Source organism: Leptosomus discolor, chromosome 10, assembly GCF_034619465.1.
Source record: "Leptosomus discolor isolate bLepDis1 chromosome 10, bLepDis1.hap2, whole genome shotgun sequence".
Taxonomy (NCBI): domain Eukaryota; kingdom Metazoa; phylum Chordata; class Aves; order Leptosomiformes; family Leptosomidae; genus Leptosomus; species Leptosomus discolor.
This window is the reverse complement of record NC_141400.1, coordinates 1,745,262-1,760,079: the sequence shown is the minus strand read 5'-3', so window position 1 is coordinate 1,760,079 and position 14,818 is coordinate 1,745,262.

Below are 14,818 nucleotides of genomic sequence, written 5' to 3'. Positions count from 1 at the left end.
GCTCCTGCTGCCCCATCAGTGGGCGCAGCCTGGGGCACTGAGCCGCGCTGGCTCCTGCAGAGCCCAGGGGATGCATGAGCAGGGGTTGGCGCCGCCTTGATTTCATCCCGGGGGTCCCACCAGCCCTTTCCAGCCAGCAGCACCTGAGGGAAATTTGGGGATTTCTCAGGCTTCCCAGAGGCATAGAAAACCTCCTTCCCAGAGCTTTTCTTCTCAATAGAAGAGAGCTGGGCACAGGGGCGATCTTGAGCTTAGCGGTCACTAGTTGATTCAGTGCAAATTGAATGGGAGGATAAACAGAGGCAGGTCAGCGTCAGAGGCTCTTATTTTACAAGGACAAACTTTAATGAACTAAGAAGACTAGCTGGACCTCTTCCCCCTCCTTTTTTAAATACAGGCTCTGTATTTACTATTCCCTGGCAGTCCCCAAGCCTCCCAACAGCTGCTGGATCCGTGCAGCATGGGCTGCACTCCCGAGCCTGGGCAGCACCTGCGGCTCTCAGGAGTCTCCCTTCCTGCTCCGCTGTGGTCCCATCCTGCTCCAAGTCCACCCCCAGACTCCTCATTTGCTCTGGGCCTTTTGCCAAGCATCAGTCCGCTCCAGACACTGCAGCTCATCACGGAGCTCGTTCCCTCTGCTCCTGCCAGGGAAGAGATGGACGGGGTGCACTTTGCTACTGTTGCTCACCCCCAGCCACTCACCGGCCAGGGCTCGTAGCCTGGTGGTCCTCTTCCCCTTGCTCCATCTAGGACAATTTCAGCATCCTCCGTTGCTTTCTGACTGTCTCAGCCACTTTCCCTTGTTGTTCTTGTTAAAGGCAGATCTCAATAAGTAGTTCACTAACTCAGCCATTTGAGAATCATCATTAATTTAATATCCTTCCTCATTTATTAATGGGCCTACTTTGTCTTGACTCTCCAGTATTTCCTTTTCCCCTTGATATATTTGTAAAAGCCCTTCCTATTCCCCTTAGCCGCATGGCTACCACTAATGTTTGCTTTTCCTGCTGTCTTTAACATTTCTCTTCAACCTTAAATGACTTGGGCTCCTCCGGCTTCTCTCAGCTTCCATGCAGGGCTTTTCTCCTCCACGCCAGAGATGTCCTGCTGTGGGGCAGCCCCCGGGAGGCAGCGGTCCCCTGCCTGCAGCACACTCCTCCGGCAGCTCCTGGCTGGAGCCTGAGGGAGCTCCAGCACTTGTCCTTGCTCTGGCAGAGGGTCCTGATGGAGTTGGCAGGATGGGATACCTGCTCACTGGATTGTAAGAGCTTCCCATTGAAGAGACCATTCAAATTGGAATAGGGCAGGCATCTCCGAACCCCTTCCTGGACACCCATTGCCTCTCCCTGCCCTGGCCCACTCTGCACCCCGTGCAGCTCAGCCAGACCCTGGGATGGGTGGCTGCCCACCCCCTATTTGACCTGCAGAACGGTGTGAGCCCAGCTTTGGCTTTTACGGCATTGCAGTGGGTCTGGCTGACCCTTGGCATGACGCCTGTAGCCAACACTCATCCTTGTGGGCTGTGTCCACTGGGTCCTGGCCATGCACCAGCCTGGGTGGACAGGGGGCCAAGTCCTGTCCCCATCATGCTGCTGCTTCCCTGCTCCTTGCCTCAGTGGCTGCTGGAGATTAGGATGTCCAGGGTCCAATGTTGGCCCAGAGGAGCCTGAAGGCACTCCGTTATTCAAGCCCTGTGGGAAGGAAAGGTGTGGGAGCAAAGGGAGCGGGCAGAAAGTCACAGGCAGGGCTGCAGAGCCGGTGAGAGCCCAGAGCACATCTTAAGAGGAGGGTCGGCTCTGCTGTGCTGTTGCCAGGGTGATGGGAAGCAGAGGGTTGGGGATGTGTCTGTTTACATACGAATTGTTGATTAATGAACATACAGGCGAGATAATGAACCAAGGGCCTGGAGGCGCCTGAGTTATCTCTCCATCTCAAGGCAGGCGGTTTAGCGATTTGGCGGCAGAGCCTTCCCGGTGCACCTTACTCCGCACCCCAGCCTGCACGTCGTGACAAAGCCAGGTCCATGACAGCATGCAGGGGCGCGGGGACCCGAATCTGTGGGAGAAGAGAGCCCCCACTTGATGGACTTCACCTCCCCGTGCCCCTCCGGAGCCACACCGAGGTGTCCAGGCAGCGACAGCTCTGGGATGCTCCTGCTGGCAGCTGCTGAGAGAACAAATGCAACGCAAGCTCCCTCCTAGCCAACTCAGGAGAGCACAAGCCTCCCCACTTGCTACCAGGGCTGACGGCGCTGCCCAGTTTTTGGGGGTGTAGAGGAGCCCAGGCATCTCCCAGCTGTCTTGCATGAGTGTTTGGTAGCCAGGTAGGATGCTCAAACATGCCTTGCTACCCACCACCATTCCGGGTCATCATGTCCCTCTGGATCTGCCATGAGGTGGTTTGAGTCCTACCCACCACCGTCGCAGGTTACCCTCTCCCTCTGGGTGTGCCCAGGTACGGTTTGAGCCCACAGCCTGCCCTAACAAAGTTGTGCCATCCTCTGCTCACCTGAAGCGCTGAATCAGTTGGCCACACCACTGGGATGTCCCAGGTACCCGTCACCAGAAAAAATCCACGCGGAAGGGCTTCCCGCAGAGCTCTGCTCTTTGCTAGCGCCCAGCAGGTGACTCTTGCAGTCCCACGTTGACGATCACGTGCGGGGACACGCTGCTTCGGGTTGCAGATGGCAAGGATGTGGGAGTGCCCCAGTCTCCTCCCTGGGCTGGAGGGAAGGCAGGTAAGGTAAGGTAAGGTAAGGAAGGCAGGTAAGCTGACTACGAAGAACCTCAATGCCTGCAACAGCCTCCTCCAAAGTCACCAGCCTCCATGTGGGGAAGACTACAGATCCAGCAGCTTCCAAGGCCACGTAGAAGCTGAGAAATGTCCCCAAAAGCTGTATGCTGGTAAGATAGTGCCACCACTTCACACAGAGCCCTGGCCAAGTGCAGCAGCGCATTCTGGCTTGCCCCCTTTCCCCAGGATCCCTTCACTGGCCAAGACAGGCAGTGGGGAAAGAGAAGCTGGTGGTCCCTGAGGCTTTCTGTCTGCCCTGCCCTCTTTGCAAGCACCCTCACCCCTGCCTGCAGCTCCAGGCAGGCTCCTGGATCCCGTGTCCACCCTCTCAGCCCTGTGGAGTTCCTGTGGTGTGGGGGAGAGTTGGGGGACCTACCCCAGGTAAAGCATGTTTCACAACACAGAGGGGAGTCTGCAGGAGCCAGCAATCACCCAGCACCCAGGCTGGCATCAAGGGTGCCTGGTGCCATCCTGGACTCCTCCCTGGATGCGGATGCCGAGGCCACGTGGAAGCTCACGGGCAGAGCCCATCATGGGGCAAACCTGGCAGCTTAAAGCTCGTGGCCAAGGGGCAGCTGCCCATGTCTGTGTGGATGGTGAGGACTTGGGACAGGTTTGGGACACAGGCAGGCAGCACAGCAAGGGCACACACGGCAGGAGGACAGGGAGGCAGCACATCAAGGCATCAGGGGTGGCAGGTTGTATGCATCGCCGGTACCCAAATTTCTATGCCAAGTCTCATTCCCAGCTGACATACCAAAGCCCTAGTGCCCTGTATTTCTGTGTATAGCCCCTGCCCTCTCAGAGCTGAAATAGCTCTTGAAACCAGAAAAAATACTCTGTGTTCCCAAGTAGGAACTGGGGGCTGGAGCAGGGGTGCTTGCTGGAGGGGCAGGAGGAAAAAGGGGGCACGGGAGAGTGGAGAGGGACTGGGAGCAGGGATGCTGCACTGGGAAAACCGGGTGGTGCGGTGGGAAGGCCTGCAGCAGGCTGGGCAGGGTGAGCCGCAGAGGAGAAGGGGAAGGGCTGGTGACAGAGCCAGAGCAGCAGATCCAGGGGCAGAGCCACAAATGGGAGGTGCAACCCCAAATGGGTACCGGGAGCCTGTCACGCGGCCCTGGGTGCAGCGCTGGGGCGGTTTCTGTGGCACTTTTCGGCTCTGCCTGCTCCAAAGGCTGCGGTTCAGTGCAGGCAGACCCACAACTACCACGGGGCTGCTGCTGGCGGGCACGCCAGCTCTGCGGGAGTGCTCGGGGCCCTGCCTCTCTGCACCTGCCTGCACACAGCCTGCCAAGGGGGATGCAAGCTGCTGCTGCGATGATGCCTGCGCTGCCCGCGCTGCCCCCAGGCAGGGCACAGATCAGAGTCCCCATGTCCCCAGGCAGGGAAGGGATCCTGTCCCACATGCCCCAGGCAGGGCAGGGATCTGTGTCCATATGTCCCCGGGATGGACAGGGATCGGTGCCCTCGTGTCCCCACGGCCACGGGAAGGACTGGGATCAATATCCCCATTGCCACTAGGCAGGGCAGGGATGCATGTCCCCATACCCTTAGGCAGGGCAGGGATCAGTGATGCCAAGTCCCCAGGCAGGGCAGGGATCAGTGTCCCCAGGGAACCCCAGGCCACGCAGAGACCTGCAGCAGGGCAGGGAGGAGACAGGGGTGTCTGTCCCCTTGGGCACCTGTCCTTGCTCGATCCCCACAGCCCCCCATGTCCCCTACCTTGCTCTCCACGTGCCCCATCCCTGTGAAGTGACCCCCCCTCTGTGACATCCAGGTAGGGTGCAGGTCCCCGAGGGGGGAGCACACCGGGGTGGCCGCCTGTGCAACTGGAGCAGAGTAAATGCCGTAACTTTGAACATGTCCAGAAATAACGACTTTAAAAATGTATCATTCTGCAAACTAATTAAGGCGCAGGCCTTCCCCGGCAGCAGGGGAAGTGAATTGTGAGTAACTCTGGAAGACCTGGAAGCTGCTTGATCTTTACAAAATGTGCGCAGCGAGTGCTCCTGAATATTTAACCCCGGTGGCTCCCTGGGTGCTGAGAAGGCTGCGGGGGGCACAGAGGGGACCCTGGAAAAGGGAATACAAGGACCTCGGCAGAGGGGGAGCCCTCTCCACGCTCCTCCCCAGGCTGGCACCTGCTCATCGGCAGTCCTGCTGGGATGGCAGGATTGGTGCTTAGCTCGCTGACCCACAGCCGTGCCTACACGGGGCAGGTTGGCTCCCAAGCCTGAGTGACACTCCCAAGCCAGTTCAGGTCGTTTTGGCAGCACTGGGATGGGAGCGGGCACAGGAATGCTGCTCCATCCCTGGTCGTGCCTGCGCCGGGAGCCAGGGCTCTGCCAGGTCCATCCCTGGGGACAGGGAGGGAGTCACGAGTTTCCCCGGGGGAAATAGGGGCACCAGAGGCACTGCCACCCATCCAGGCAATGCTGCCTTGGGTCATCTTTAATTCCCAACTGCAGCCAAGCCAGGAGTGCAGGGCTGGAGTTTGGTCCCGCCTGTGGCTTGTCCCGTGGTAACCTATGGCCCCACATCCCGTGTTACCCCGCGGTGCTCCCTGCCGCGGTCCCGCAGGAGGCTCCACATGGTTCCCCACACCCTGGGGTGCCCCACAGCGCTGCAACCCACTGCCATGCCATGCCGTGCCCGGTGCCCAGCGCGTGCCAGTGCCTGGGTTGCCCACAGCACTGCGCCCAGCCGCGACGTCTGCCTGCAGCAAGGCTCAGCCACCCGCATCCACCCCGCAGGGCTCGTCCCCAGCAACGCACCAGCCCATTGTGAGATTAATTCTCAAGAAGGGGCTGTAATTATCTTCCATCTCCCCCTTCATAAATATGTAGAAATAAAAGCAGCGCACTCTGCCGAGCCCACCAACACTCAGTGGTGACCTTTCCGAAACAATATGTGCTGTGAGGCACATTCACGCGCCAGGCAAGCGTTGCCATGGCAAAGCGGGAGCGCAGCAAATACACCGCAATTACGGGGGGAAAAGCTCCCCGGCAGCACCGCGATGTTCACCGCGGAGCCACGCACCCGCCTTTATTGATCCGGCCTTTTGGGCAGCGTAAATGTCACCAGGGTCTCACCTGCCTCGCGCTGCCCGCCAGGTACCGTCACCTGCGGGCCCGAGGAGGTGGCAGGTGGATGCTGAGCTGGGTGGTGGCCTTGGATGAGGGAGGAGAGCATCCTCGTCCTGCCTGGCCGGATCACCCGCAGCCCCTCTTCTGCATCACTCAGCTCCATCCCCATCCTGCCCAGCTCATGGCTTCCAGCCAGCTCCAGGAGCTAATCCCTACCCGCAGCTTCAGCTTAGGGCAGTTGTCATTCCTGGTCCCTTATCCCTCCCCTCTGCTGGGGACACTTGTTTTCTCCATACAGTGGGGCTCAGCTGCAGATATGGGAAGCACCCATACCCCCATTCCCGCATATAAAGCCTAACCTCTCCTTCCCACCCCCTCTCGCCTCTCCTCCATCCATCCTGGGGAGCACCCCGCTTTGCAGGGCATGCCAGCCCGCTCAGGTGCCAGCACAGAGGTCCCACGAGCCCACGTCCCCTGCCTGCCACCTCCCCAGGTGCCGGAAGGTTTTGCAGGCACGACGGTGGGGCCGGGATCCCTGCTCACAGAGCGCAAGCAGGTGGCTGCCGGCACAGCACAGCACAAAATCAATCGACCGCACTCGCTCCCAGAGACAGATTTATACAGAGAACAAAAGGTCTAAAAATGTGCCAGCGCTTCCAGCCTGATGGGAAAGCTCTTCATGCATAGACAGCGGAGATGCTTGCTGGGCCTCCGGAGCTGGCTTGGAGGTGCGTGCCACCCTCCTCCTGCCCCCTCCAGCATCCTGCTGATGTGCAGCTGCACCAGCCTGGCTTTCTGCCTTGAACACCTTCCTGCTTGGGCTGGCATCTCCCCAGGGCACCTTTGCTCTCATGGGTGCTCCAGGTCCTGCGGACAAGCAGGCACATTCTGGTGTCCCCCTGCCAGGGCTTGGGGCTGGCTGGAGCTGGCCAAGCTGATCCGGAGAGGGGGGGATTTCAAGGCTTCCCACCTTGCGGCAATGCTGCTGCAGGGCTGGGATGCTCTCTAAACCCCCCCCCCCCCCCCCCACTACCGTGCAGGCAATCTCCTCTTCCCACAAAATCCTGCTGCTGCAGCCCCAGGTGCAGAGCAGGCTGTGGTGGTGCTGTGTAACACCAGGCAGAATTGAGCAGCCGATGATTTGTGGAGGCAGGCCAGCCCTGGCTGCATCCTTCCCTGCGCTCACCCTCTCCATCCCCACCCGGTCAGGACAGCAGCGGGGGCCATTGCCACCCCGTCTCCAGAAGAGACGTGTCCAGAGCTGGGGCTAAGCAGAGCCAGAGCTGCTGCCATGCACTGTGCTGTGCCACTGCTCGGCTCTGCACCCCCGGGGACACCCGTCAGCATCTCGCCTCGGGCAGAACAGCTCCAGCGCGGCTCCGCGTCCCCGACATTACACTCGACGTGCAGCTGGCAGGATCTTTTCAGATGCTTTTCAGTCATCCCGTAACATCTCCATCCTCTGCTGATCCAGGCACTTTCAGGGTTCTCACCAGAGGATCACCGCTGGTCTTTTCAAAGAAGCCAAAGGCGAGCCCGCTGGGCGGGTGCTGCCTGTGCGCGGGCACGTGGGGTCTGGGGGACCCCTGCCACAGGGTACAGGGTGCCTGTGTGACCACGTGCCACGCGTGCAGGCATCACCCTGGGTCTGGGTGCAACCCTGTGTGTACGTTCCTGCGTGTGCACATCGCTGGGGGGGGGGGGGGGGGGGGGTGAGGGGGGAGCCACACTAGGTGTGGCTGCGTGTGCCCCCGTGCCACCACGAGTGTGGCACAAGGTGAACGCCGCCCTGCGTGTGCGTGTGCTGCAGGATTACTGAGCGCTCCTATTAGCTATTTATTTAACCTTGTTTTGGAGGCGGGTGAATTCCCTTTGCAGTGATGCGAAGCTTTATTGCCACCAACCCATAAATCAGGGAGTTTCGCTCCTCTCAGATGCCGGAGGACTGCAATTAGCGGCTCTCCCACTCCATGCCTGACCCTGTGCAGGATGCCCTCCCGACCCCAGGGTGGGCATCAGGGCTGGCAGAAGCCTCCTGCACCCCAGGGGACACTAGAAGGAGGTACTGGGAGAGCCCCCCCCAAAAAATCTCGAGGCTTGAGCTGGAGGGGTGAGGCAAGAGTCCCTCGTTGCAGCATGCCGGAGGGCTAGTGAAGCCATGGCCACCCGTGGGGCACAGGGTGGGCACAAGGCAACCCTGAGTTCTCCCTCTGCCCTGCACCAGCACTGCCTCCAAGTACAGCCAGTGCACCCCGAATGAATGGGGGGCTCTATTGGTGGGGATTTTTTACCTGAAGTGAAAGCAGGGGAGATTTCCCCTCACCCCGTGAAAAGCATCGCTGAGGCTTCCAGGGTGGAGAAAGCTGGTTCTCGTGTTTGTAGGCAGCACTGCCCTGCCCCCCCGCCCCGAGAAAGCGAGGGTCTCTGTGCCAGCAGAGCTCCTGGCAGGGAGGCAGGCCCCCCATTTGGCCCAGTCATCTGCCAAATCCAGCTTCCCTGCAAGTCAAATTTTCCTTCTTGCTGAAGAGGGAGATGGTGTTTCAGCAGAAACACCCCTGTCAGGGAGCTGGAGCTAAACGGGAGTTTGGGCACATGTGCCTACACCACAGCAGAGCCAAAGCCACAAAGCTGGAGCGCCCCGTCCCCACCATGTCGGTGTGTGCTTGGTGGCTTTGCAAAGACCGTCGGGGTTTGCAGAGAGAGGCGAGTCTCTCATGGAGAGCATCCAGGCTCAGCAAAATCTCCCCTGCTCCTTAGGGAGAGGGAAGGTGGAGGATTTCCCACTGCGAGGACGTGGCTTCCCGTCAGAGGGAGGCTGCCCGACGCATGGCGGTGGGCGAAAGGCACACCCAGGGTCCGCTGCGCAGACCCACGGACGGTGCGCTCAGCACATGTCAGACCCTCTCCCTGTGCTCAGGGGTGGGTGGCGACACCAAGGGCACCCCTGGTAGCAAACCTTCTCTTCATGGCACCCCAGGGACAAGGATGGCCGCTACCACACGGCGCAGCCAGCAGAAAATGGGCCATGGCCCGGGCAGCGAGCGGCACCTCGCTCGCCGCCCGGGGCTGCCCCCGCGCTGCCTTCGGAGGGAACGGGAGGTGGCTCCGTTTCCAGCTCAGCAACCCGCAGCGAGCTCCCATTTTCCACTTTGTTAGCCTTGCTGCTGGAGCGGCAGCCGGGCTGACGGCGCGGGCACGGCTTCCCCAGCCAGCCAGCACGTAGCTGTGCGCTTCCCAGCTCGCTGCGGAGCCCGGGGCCCATCACCGCCACCACGGGACAAGGGCAGGAGGGGACCACGGCACGGCAAGCCCTGAGACGCAGCAGGGATGCTTGTCTGTGGATACAGGCACATCCAGCCAGGCGCCACTCCACGGGTGGAAGAAACCACTGGGTTGCACCGTGGTATCCTTTTCACCCCGTGCCAGGAGGCCGAGCAGCGCGGGAGGCAAGGAGCAAGGCCAGTGGGCTCGGTGGGAGGTAGCACGGCTTGTGCCGGCCACAAGCCCTTCTCGGCCGCAGGGATGGGGGCAACGGGGCTGAGCTCAGCGCCTGTAAAGGGCTGAGCAGACAGGGGAGCAAGCTGCAGTGAGCCGGGGCTGGCGATCACGTCAGACTTCAAAGGGGAGCGTGGCGTAAATATTTCACCAGGCCCTGCGAAGAGCAAAGAAGGCGGCGGCAATTAGAGCCAGGCACGTCCGCTCGGAGCAGGCGGGAGAGGGAGATCAAAGCTGCCTGGCAGAAGCCCGGCCAGGAGCTCACCTGGACAGTGCACCCGGCCGCCCTCCCCAGGGAAGGCTGCGCTGACCTGGGCACAGCCTGTGCCCTCCTTCAGCCCATCTGGGCAGCGGCTGGCACCGTCTGCCCACGGCTGGGGATGCCGAGGACCTGCATCCCATGTCCCCAGCCCCACAGCGAGCTGCTGCCCAGCCGAGCACCCACAGGATGGCGTGGGGCTGCCTGCTTGAAGCCGTCCCCTTGCAGCACCCTGTTTCTCCCTGGGATGGCTGGGCAAAAGGCTCACCTCTACCTCCCATCCTGCCCTGCTTGGCAGCCATGCAGCCACCAGCACAGCCTGGAGGGGTGGCAGGCCCCAGGGGCACAGACGGAGTCCTTGCAGCATGCACCGACCCCGAGCCCTGCAAACAGGGCGCTGTGGGGCACAGGGTGGCACGGGGTGTTGCGGAGCCAGGAGCTGCTGCACTGGGAGAGGCAGCGCTGCCGCCTGCGCTGATGTTCATGTCCCCAGATTAAATGGAATAATTCATTTGTTTTGGCTTCAAAAAGGCGTTTGTTGGAAATCCTGTGAAGCATGCCCAGGCCCTGCTGTGGCACTGTTTCCTGGCACAGCTGGCACAGACAGCAGGAGTGTCACCAGGAGATGGTCTCTTGGCCTCGGGACCTCAAGGGACTGTCCCCAGGAGGGCAGTGGGGCTCAGCAGGGATGTAGGGCTGCTCCCCAATGCCCCAGCCCCAGGCCAGCCCAGGGTGGAGGGATGGGGGGAAGCACCCCGTGTGCCAGCAGCTTGCTCTGCCCATCCCCATGACCATGCAGGGCTGAGAGGTGGCACCAGCCGCCTGGTACTTACATTTCAATATTCCCACTAACAATGGCTCCCTTCTCTTCTTGGCCAGGAAAAGAGGGGCCAGGGAGGTCCCACCAATGCTCCAAGCCACGCTGAGCCACACTGGCACCTGGCCCTGCTGCACCATCTCACCAGCACTGACACAAAAGGGCCATGGCCGGGATGCACGGTCACATCCCCGGTGGCACAACTGCCCGGCGGCCCCAGCGTGCCTGAGCTGTCCCTTGCCCCACGGACCCAGTGCCAACAGGACTGCTGAGTGCCCTCGGCCCTTGGTGCCACCACGCTCACCCCATCCCGTTGCTCCCATGGTTCTCAAGGCAGCCTGTGGGATCTCACCTGAGGAAGCCAGAAGGTGGGTGGTACAAGGAGGGGCTGGGTCGGCAGAGGGCACTGGGGGCAGCGGTGGGGTGACACGGGCTGTGCATGCGTACATCTTCGTGTTGGCAGGTGTTTCCAGGGGTGCTCTGTGTGTGTGAGCACGTGTTGGGGCTGTAGTGTGCCCAGCAGAGCTGCGCGCGTGCGGTGGGGCCGCACGTGCGGTGGGGCTGTGTACGTAGCAAGGCAGCACACACACGGAGGGGGGATGTGTCAGCACTGGGCCAGCTAGCAGCACAAGGAGACGGCAAATCCCTGTAGGCAGGCAGGGCTGTGCTGGGGAACCTGCTTGCTAGGGCCTCCCTCACTCCCGGGGGTGGGTGGCAGCAGACCCTGGCAGCTGACCGCAGCCCCCGAGCTACAGCCCCATCAGGATTCAGCTCACTTGAAAGCTCTCCTTTTAAAATACACTCCAGCTCTAGTGATGCTGCTGAGACAGTCGGAGCAGAGCTGGGATGCCCGCTGAGGCGCCCGGCCCCTCCTGCGGCACCCACGCTCCCCAGCACCCGTGTCACGGGGCAGTCCTCCCCAACAGGGACCAGCAGCAAGCTGAGGGGGGGGGCGGATAGCACTCTACAATGTGCCATGACCCCAGGGCAAAGGCTCCCCCCCACCCCTCAGGGAACTGGGATGTGTGCCCTCACAGGGTATGAGGTGCCCTACAGCACAGGGAGGGGATGCTGCCTCCAGCAAATCAGTCTGCAAGCAGGGACCTGGAGCCGGAGGCAGGTTCCTCATCACCAGCCCAGCAGCACACGCCGTGCCGAGAGGTGGGGTCCCGCACCCTTCCCCCTCGCCCCGAACAGGTTTCGCTCGCCGGCACAGCTGCCGCATCCAGATGTTGCCCGTATTGAGGGAGGCAGGCTGCTCAGCCCACAGCTGCTCCCTGCTTCGCTTGCAATCGCTTTGGAAATATTGTGTGTGCTCAGCTCTTTCGAGCTAATCTCCACCCTGCAGCCGGGGTTGGGGGAGCTGCCCACACCAGCTCGGCCGGCGGGGGAAGGATAGGGAACAGGGGGGGGGCCCCGCCAGCAGCCCCCGCGCAGGGTAGGGCCAGGGCAGCCACAGTGCTGCAGCGGGAGGGGGGGTGGGGGGTGGACTGGGTACCACCCCAGCGATTCCTTCCCGCTTGATTGGTGCCATTAATCCTACGCTCTCCACCAACCTGACAGAGCCTGTAAGTGTCAGCATGCGAGCGATCCGCTCGCTCGGCACCATCCATCAGGCCCCTGGCAAACGCCATGCGACACCCCCTCCCTGATTTATCTGAGGCCAACGGAGTCATGAAAAACAGCTGGTAAATCCTTCCCCATCAGCCGGCTGATTATTAATGCAGCCAAGTGTGGAGGCAGCAAGCGATTTGGAGAGACGGGCCCAGTCAGTGCTGGTGAAAGGCAGCATATGGCCCGGTCCAGCACCCCTGTGGCCAAGTCCCTTCCTGCAGGGTGTTGCCCGCTCCCTGCTGCGAGAGGAGCAGGGCCCTGCCTGCCCCTTGTTCACACAGGCAGCGATGCAGTGGCTGCGGATGTGCCCCATGCTCCTGCCTGCGCCCGCAGCTCCCAGCTTAGGTGTGCAGGACACCCTCTGCCCCACGATGCCCAGGCTGAGGGGCTCAGCACCCCGAGGAAGAGCAAGTTGAGCTGCTTCTGCTGGGTAAAACGGCCCAGGGGTGGGGGCAGCCAGCACAGAGGGGTGCTGGGGCTTCTCCAGGGTGAGGGAAGGCACACGCTGTGGCTCTGGTGCAGGGGCAGGGCGTTGCCCAAAGGCAGGAGGGAGAAGCCAGCATCAGCACTACGGGGCAGTTGTGGAGCCTCGGAACTGGCCCGGTAACACTGGCTGCAGAGTGGCATGGGAACGCATCCCTGCCAGCCTGTGCAGCCCACTGCATCCCCCTGCGCTGCCCAAAGAAGGCAGCACAGTCCAGGGGCACCAGCACCGTGGCCACCCCAAGATGCAGCACCCACACGCACCGCTGCCTGCGCCCCTCACGGGGCAATATCCCCATGCACGGCCCACGCTGCTCTCCCGAGCCCCGAATAAAAGGCATCTCCCAGGGCCAGGCAAGCCACTCGCCAGCTTTTACGGCCCCGGTCCCTCTGTCGCACCCCATGGGCCGGGGCCCGGTGTGCTGCTTGTGCCCTGCAAGGCTGCCGTGCCCTCTGCATTGACGTAACAGCTTGGGGAAAAAAAAAAATATAAATTGTGTGAGTGGGCTGGAAGGAAGCTAGAAGCAGCATTTTTGTGGTTGTGCGCCGAGCAGGTGCAGCTGACAATTAGCTATCTCTTCCCAGCCTCTTCATTTAGTTCCTCAAGGTTATTTTGAAAATTGAATATTCAATTAATGAAAGAGTGGCTTTGCAGGGCTCTCGGTGCTCCTTTCCCTGGGGCGGAGGCACCCTCGGGGACAGCTCAGGAGGGACCAAAGGAGGAAGTAGCGCATACTCCTCCTCATCACAGCCTCCTCCCCTTAGCCCCCCCCCCGCACCCCTCCACAGCCACGTTTCGAGCGCTCCAAGCCCCAGATTTGCGCTGAGAAGATGAAGCGGCAGAAGTTGTCGTGGTGGAAAGTAGGTGATGTTGAGTCACGTTCGAGCCTGTTGCGGAAGACATCGTTCTCCCTTCGCCAGTGAGACTTCTCTTCAGAACGCAGCCTGCAAAAAGCCCCACATCCCGGCCCCCCACCAGCATCACCCCAGCCTACCCAGTCCCCTGAATCTGTGGAGCTGCACGGGAGAGAAGGGAGGGAGATCGTCCCCTCCCTCCAGCACATCCTCCTCCCACCCTCCCTTGTCTGTTTTATTTTCTTTTCTGCCACTTAAAATATCGTACGACAATGAACCTGGATTGCTTGGAAACGCTGGTGCTGCTCTGCTGGGTCTTGTTCCCTGGATCCTTGCCAGTGCCTGGAGCGATGCTCTCCTCCACCAGCAAACACCATCCCAGCCAAAAATGCTCGTGTGGTGTCCCGGCAGCGCTCTCACAAATCACTGATGGAGCAGAAGGTCCCTTTTCTGCAGCTCCCCTCTTTGGGACTGCTCCTCCTGTGCCCACTGGAGGATTGAGGCAGACTCTGCTCCCCCCCCAAATAAAGCCTCGAATGAGACCCTGTGCCTTGCTGGGGTCTGCAACTCAGAGCCAAGCACCAACCAAACCTGAACCCTTGCTCCGTGCCATGGACACGTCACCACCAGCATATGCTCACCATGCTGGGACAAAGACGCCTGGCTTTCACTTAAAGCATGTCTGCCCATCAGGCTGGGGACAAGCTCAGGGGTTGCCCTCCCACCATGGGATCTGATAGTGCTGGCTGATCCCACACCATTCCCAGCTTCCTTTATTTTAAATTAAGAGCCCTGCACTGCTGGGAAGTCATCAGCATCATGCTCGGACAGGGAGGCCTCAGCTTTGGTCCTCTTCGCTGCTGGATGCAGAAAACCAGCCTCAAAGCCCAACCAGAGAGAGGAGAGGCAAGCTCTCCCCCAGCCCAGGGTAGGTCAGAGGGGAAATCGAGTCGCAGAGGGGAGCTGCAGCCCAGAGGCAGCAAACAGGTGGCGTTTCCCCCAGGTAAGTGGCCGCAGCAGATTGCCAAGGTGGCTGGAGCAGGTGGCAGCAGCATGGGGACACCTCTCCACGGTGATGGACGAGCCCTGGCTCAGACCTCTGCTTCCTCAGCTCTTTGTGGAGAAGAGATGATGGGAGAGGGCTGAGAGATTTATAATGAAATATCACTTGGTGTGTGCAGGTTCAGTCCCAGAACTGCTGTGTGGACCCTTTGCAAGGAGGAAAGGTCCTCAGCAAGGGTGGGAGCCCCAGTCACCTCTTTGCTGACCTGCAGGTGCTCTCCTGCAAGGTGCCCTCCAGCGAAGTCCCTGTAGCTGTGTGACACCCGGCCCTGGGGACAGCGGATGGCCCCATGCCCACAGCTGTATCCCTTCTGCAAGCCGAGCAGAGCTCACTACAGCGGCGTGGTGATGCGC